The sequence below is a fragment of the Channa argus genome, chromosome 18, assembly GCF_033026475.1.
Source record: "Channa argus isolate prfri chromosome 18, Channa argus male v1.0, whole genome shotgun sequence".
In the NCBI taxonomy this organism is placed as follows: domain Eukaryota; kingdom Metazoa; phylum Chordata; class Actinopteri; order Anabantiformes; family Channidae; genus Channa; species Channa argus.
In genome coordinates this window covers 1,188,811-1,194,810 of record NC_090214.1, presented here as the reverse complement: position 1 = coordinate 1,194,810, position 6,000 = coordinate 1,188,811, and the positions used below count along the sequence as shown (strand labels likewise).

At 41.5% G+C, this 6,000-nt stretch overlaps 1 long non-coding RNA gene across 1 annotated transcript in view; it reads right to left on the bottom strand.

Annotated features, from left to right (window-relative positions):
* Positions 1–760: 760 nt before the first annotated feature.
* LOC137103759 (uncharacterized) overlaps positions 761–6,000 on the bottom strand; it is a 55,703-nt gene continuing 50,463 nt past the window's right edge. Inside the window, exon 3 of the long non-coding RNA XR_010911598.1 lies at positions 761–832. This is a non-coding gene — a long non-coding RNA (uncharacterized lncRNA). The remainder of the gene's footprint in view (positions 833–6,000) is intronic.

Below are 6,000 nucleotides of genomic sequence, written 5' to 3'. Positions count from 1 at the left end.
TTATCTTACATACCTTTGTTCATAACTGTGGAGACGTCCCTGTAAAAGGTAGTAATTTAATGTTCATGTGCTGAGATACGTGCACTAAAAATGAACCATAATTATGATCATAATTGGCAAATACTAATCAGTGATGCACTGACCATCTGTCTGCTTTTAAAATGTATGTAGAAACAAAGTAAAAATATAGTTTAGTGTGAGGAGTTTGGAATATTGTAGAACAACATCAAACAGTGTTGTACTCTGTATATTAGAATAACTAAAGTACATTAAAATATGTTTGTGCGTAAGAGTTAGTATCCACTTATTTTAGTGGCAATAACAGTAAAATTAGTGTTTTTTTTCATAAACAAAGTATTTAATGCGTGTTCAGCTGGTACAACTGATCCTTCTTCAGAAATTAATGTCCAATTTTTATTTAATCTAATAATATCTATCTATTTATTTAAACCAACACAATGAAATCCCCCCCCCCTCACTTTTGGATACGTTCACATGTGTTTCATCTACATTTGCACAGGAGACGTACGTGGCTGACAGGGCAGCATCTCGTTTGAAAAACCTCAATATGCTGAAAACAAAGACACAATCCAGAAACGGAAATGAAACGTTCACAAAATTCAGCATCTGTAAAGGTAAATGCGTATTTCTGCCATAAAAAAGACCTGATGAATTTTCCCGTTTTCCTTATTTATAAATTGTCATTTTTGTCAGCTGGTAAAAGCCAGTTTAACCTGTGGAAGTGTGAACGTGCTCACTGACCTTTTCCTCAGCTTCACTCCTTCAGACGCCAGCTTCCTTCTGTCCTTCCATCCTGGACCACGCAGCAAACCTACAGGGGGACAGAGGACTGCTCAGCAAAAACCCAATAAATTTAACATCAAACCCTGTTACTGTGACGACTCAAGAGAAGAAAATTGTTGTTACTGCACATATCAAAGCTTTTAAATATCAAAACATTCTTGTGAGAAAACAAAACCTGAGGTTTTTTTAAATCTCATTTCTGCCTAGAAGCCAGGAAAAGAAAAACAACTTCCTGCCTGTTTTTGATCACTGTCCTACATGAAAGCACCCAGTGATTTCCTGCTCCCTCTCTGCACCAGTTAAACCATCAGTATAATTTTATGTATAAAGCCACTGGAGATAAACTTCACTCATATTTTTTCAAATTTACCTCACAGAGCTACTTCCTACGACACACTCAGACCACTGAACACGTCTTTTGTCTGTCCCCATTTCTGATCCCGACACCTGGAACAATTTGCAGAAAGGAATTTAAGCAACGTGTCATTGTAAGACCATCTTTTGTAAATCGCTGCATATTTTACTGCTCAACATTGGCCAGTTTTTACCCTTATTGGAGTTTTTGACACATGTTAATGTATTTTTAATGTTTTTTAGAAACTTGTACAGTTGCAGTTTTGGCCAGTTGTAGTTTTGGCCAGTTGTCTTAAAAAAATGACAAGATATAACAAGATATAACTGTTAAAAGAGTTAAATAGATGCAAACTCCATTTCTAGAATATTCCAGAAAAGGTGGGGCACTTATGTAAAATGGACCTGAAGATCACATGTGTGTCACTTGCAAACAGAGATTTCTCTAAATGATATTAATTAGTGAACCAGAAATGATAAAGTCTTTTGAAGTTTACTTTACGCTGCATTGTTGAACCATTTGCCCACAGAGACTCTCAGTGTTGTGAACCTGTCTCCATTCGGATTTCTGAAAGACTCTGAGCTTGTTTGGGAGGATTTATCTACATAATCATGATACAGAACAGCTACACTGACCTCATTAGTTGTGAGCTGTTCCATCAGATATTGTTTTTCTTTAATAGTTACACAACTTTCCCAGTGTGTAGCTGCCTCAGTCCCAACTATTTGAAATGTGCAGAAAATAAAAAACCCTCAGTTTCAACATTTGATTTGTCGTCTTTGTACCATTTACAATCAAACGCAGTTTGAAACGAATTCTTAAAGACGTGTTGATGAATTTTCACTATTCCAACTCTTCAGTACTTCAAAAACTGCCTCAACAGAACCACATCAACAAGCCTCATTTATCTCCGTCTGTCTTGCAAACACTAACTGAGCTTTGAATGCAGAGAAAAACAGACAGAAACTAAAGACAACCTGTGGAAACGCTCACTGGACCCTATCAGCTTGACAAATATTAATTTCCGGAACCTAAACATTATCAAAAGCGCACATCTCCCTGAGGATCCCACAACTGAGGTGCTGCACAAAAGAGCTGATGGAAAAACAATAGGACAATACAGATTAGAGAAAAACACACACCCTTCGCTGACAGACGTTATTCTGCTCTTCTTTCTCCTCTGCAGTGACTTTATTCTGTCTCTCCTCTTTTTTTTTCGTGTCACTTCTCTCCTCCAGCCATTAATGCAGAGTGTGTCCAACAGAGACACCAACTTCAGCGTTCACACAGACAGAAGGACGGAGCCTCAGGAGGACTCAGTGTTAGAGCTCATCAAAAGGCCCATCATGCATGTCTGCAGGAGCAGCCACTCACTCACAGATGCAGCCACCTGCATGCAGACATGCAGTCACACATGAAGTCCTGCAGAGAGTGTGTGTGTGTGTGTGGCTCAGTGATCTCACAGACTGGAGCTCAGTCACTGCAGTGTCACCGTGGTGACAGCCGCTCTGGGTCAGTATCACTATCCTGGTGTATATATATAGCAGGCGATGAGTTTGTGCCTTGGGTAAGTTTCCATAGTCATGAATGATTCATTATTATAATCTGGGCCTGAAAGTTAATATCTGGTTGTCAAGATCCAGTTCTGCCACACTCCACATGCTGCCCATCACACTCATATTCATTCTTAACTAGAAACTGTAGTCATGTGTTGGATTGTTGAGAAAGATTTGAACTTTCTGTAAGAAATGAGCTGTTATGCTGGAGACGACGTGAGACCACAATGTCTGCTGTGCTGGACGGGGCAGCATTTGTCCTGTCCTGTTTTTCATATTCTAGACATATTATTCAAAATCTAATCAAGTAAACACAGTAGGACCAAAAGATCTGGCTTAAGTTTTCCTACAGTCACAAATCTTGGGTTACCCCATGTAACTAAGTTCTTTAAACTTATTTAACCATGTTTTCATAATCAAATATAAATCAGAAAGATGTGTTTTTTGTAACTGATGTGTAGTCGTCAGAGTTTAAACATTTTCCTGTCCTCTCCTTGTAATCAAGTACTTCCAATGTGTATGTGAGTCCAGCCTGACGCCGTGATGAACTTTCTGCATAACCTCCGCAGCTATGAGAATTCCACTCACCTGTGTGTTACAACTCCCCAATCGCACAGAGCTGAGAGCCACAGAACAAATCACTCAGACAGTGTTGCATGTGCACTGCAGTCCACGTGAGACAAAACCAATTATAAAGAGACATAAGCCAGTTTTACATTGGAACTCTGGACAACATCAGGAGAAACCAGCTTTGGACACTGATATTGTGTTTCACACAGGCAACAACAGCAGGATCCGCTGACTCAGAAGCGTCGTCACGTGTAAAACTCAAAGCTTTATTTCAGTGTGCTGTCTGTGCACAGGAGGCGCAACATGATAGAAAACTGTGGGTGGCTGAGGGAAAACAAGGTTCTGTTTACAGCACATCGGAGCCATGCATCCAATTAAAAGCATTTTTAAAAGGTTCTATCACTCGACCACAACAGCAGTAGAGTAATAGAAACCTCATCAACACAGACATTCTCCGGCTTTTAATCCTTCGGCCAGTTCAGGACAGAGCAGCGTGATGCTCGCACACATAATACAGACTTTGTACAAGCGAGCTCCAAGGACAAAGTCTGGATCATGTTGTGTCTCATTTGGACATTTGCGTTCACACATTCACCCCCTCATGACAACCCAGGAGAATCTCAGGTTTTCCTTTGAAAGGGGCTTTGGTAACGTAGCTGTTGCTAAACTTGCCAAAGTCTGTTCTTGGGAACCTTGTGGGTTCGTGAGGCCCTGGCTCAGTAACTGGTTATTACAGCTGATCAGCACAACACTCGTGGTCGTGCACAGCAGAGACAGAGGGAGACAGAGTTGTTTCTCTGTGCAAATGTTGAGCTGCGTCTGCTGAGCTGCTCAGTAAACTGCATTTGCCACAGACGTTCAGCAAACTTGCTGTGTTGTTGCTACGACGTTTGGATTCTTCTGCTTGTGGTTCTTGAGGACGTTTCACCCCTGTGGCTCAAAGACACAGGCCTACAAACTCTGTGGGGACATAAGGTTTTGGACACTTCGGGAAGTAAGACAACTTCTAGGTGACCTGTTTTCAGTCGTCACATGCTGCAGGCAGTGGTGGAACAAGTACTCAAAAGCTGTACTTAAAAGTACAAATACTAAATGTAACCGTATAAGTACCCACCAACATTTATTCTGGTCCTTTCGACAAACCGTGAGTTCAGGGTCACAGCAGCGGATCATTGTCTGCATGTTGATTTGGCAGTTTCCTGACACAGCTCTCCCAACACAGCTGGGGAGGGGAATGGGGTGTTGGGGGTTCAGTGTCTTGCCCAGAGACACTTCGACATATAGCCGGGACTGGAATCAAACCACTGACCCTGTGGTCCGCCCCATCCCACTGTGGTCTGCCCCCTCCTAACTAATTAATAGTAATAGACATAAATGATGGTATTTTTTCAGTTTTATTTCTAAATGAGTTCTAGTGAGGTTTAGTCAAATATTGAGGAACCAACGCTTTGAATGTTACTCAACCCAAAGTAGACAAAGAGGCAACAGGGTGAATGTGGTGAATGTCTCCACGTGGCTGGTCAAAAAGGGAAGCGGGGAGAAGACAGACAGCAGGACAGCCAATAATAATGGGTGGAGGGCTTTAAAACAGCGATTCCTAATGAAGTACTTGTACTTTGTTACTTTCCACAGCTGGCTTTTGACTGAACAATTGCGGCGCTGCCTTGTAGGAGAGGAAACGACTGCATTGTAAACGTTTGATAAGTGTTGCCCTGGTCCTCGTAAAGCCTTTCTGACTAGAGGTGAAACGTCCTCAGGAACTTCAAGCACGAGTCCAGGTGTCACAGCACAGCCTGGATGACAGCTGCTTTGTTAGTCGAGAGGTTTTCAGGTGGTTTCCCCACAGCTATAAAGGGACAGTAAGTGGAGATGACAGTTATCAGCAGCTACTTCTGCGACTTTGTTCCTGTACTTTATCGTCTCATGACTCGCTGGGAACAGTTATTTGCGGTTTGTGACAGTAACATTTTGTGTTCTGCTTACTGATGGACACTCGTGGTAACATCAGTCAGAAACTCTGTATTTTACCTTCTCTTGGAATCGTTTCCATCCTTTTCTGCCTTTCCTTGACTTTAAATTTCTGCCAACGTGTAATCATCCCTGTCAGATACAGAATGTCACTCTCCCCACACGGTGTTCACACACACACACACACGGATTCACACCTACCAGACACACACAGTGTGAGAGAAATGGCAGACATCACTTTGATAACACAACTCAGCCAGACACAATCCTCTCTGACGCCGTCTCTCTCTCTGGAAACCTGTCGTCTTACTGTTCTTTTGCAACTATTTTTAACAGAGAAAAAAGTGATGTGTGGATGCAGCAGAGCTTTGTCACCTGTGAAAGGTAAAGAAATAAAAAAATAAAGACAGATTTCACTTTATTCCACAGTGATAGTGATTATTGCTACTGTTTCTCAGCATCATTCACAAAGACTGAGAAACTTTCCAGCTCTGCAAATAGACATTTATTTATTTATTATTATTTTTAAACCAGACTTGGTTTAAACAGAACATGGCTGCTATGTTTTAAAAAAAAGAAAGAAGCCATTATGTCAGACTCTCAGACTAGTGACAGGAAGTTTGACTGTTAAGTTTGACGTGACGTTAGCATTGATCCACCAGCTGGGTGAAAGAGAGTGAGTGAGTGAGTGAGTGAGTGAGTGAGTGAGTGAGTGAGTGAGTGAGTGAGTGAGTGAGTGAGTGAGTGAGT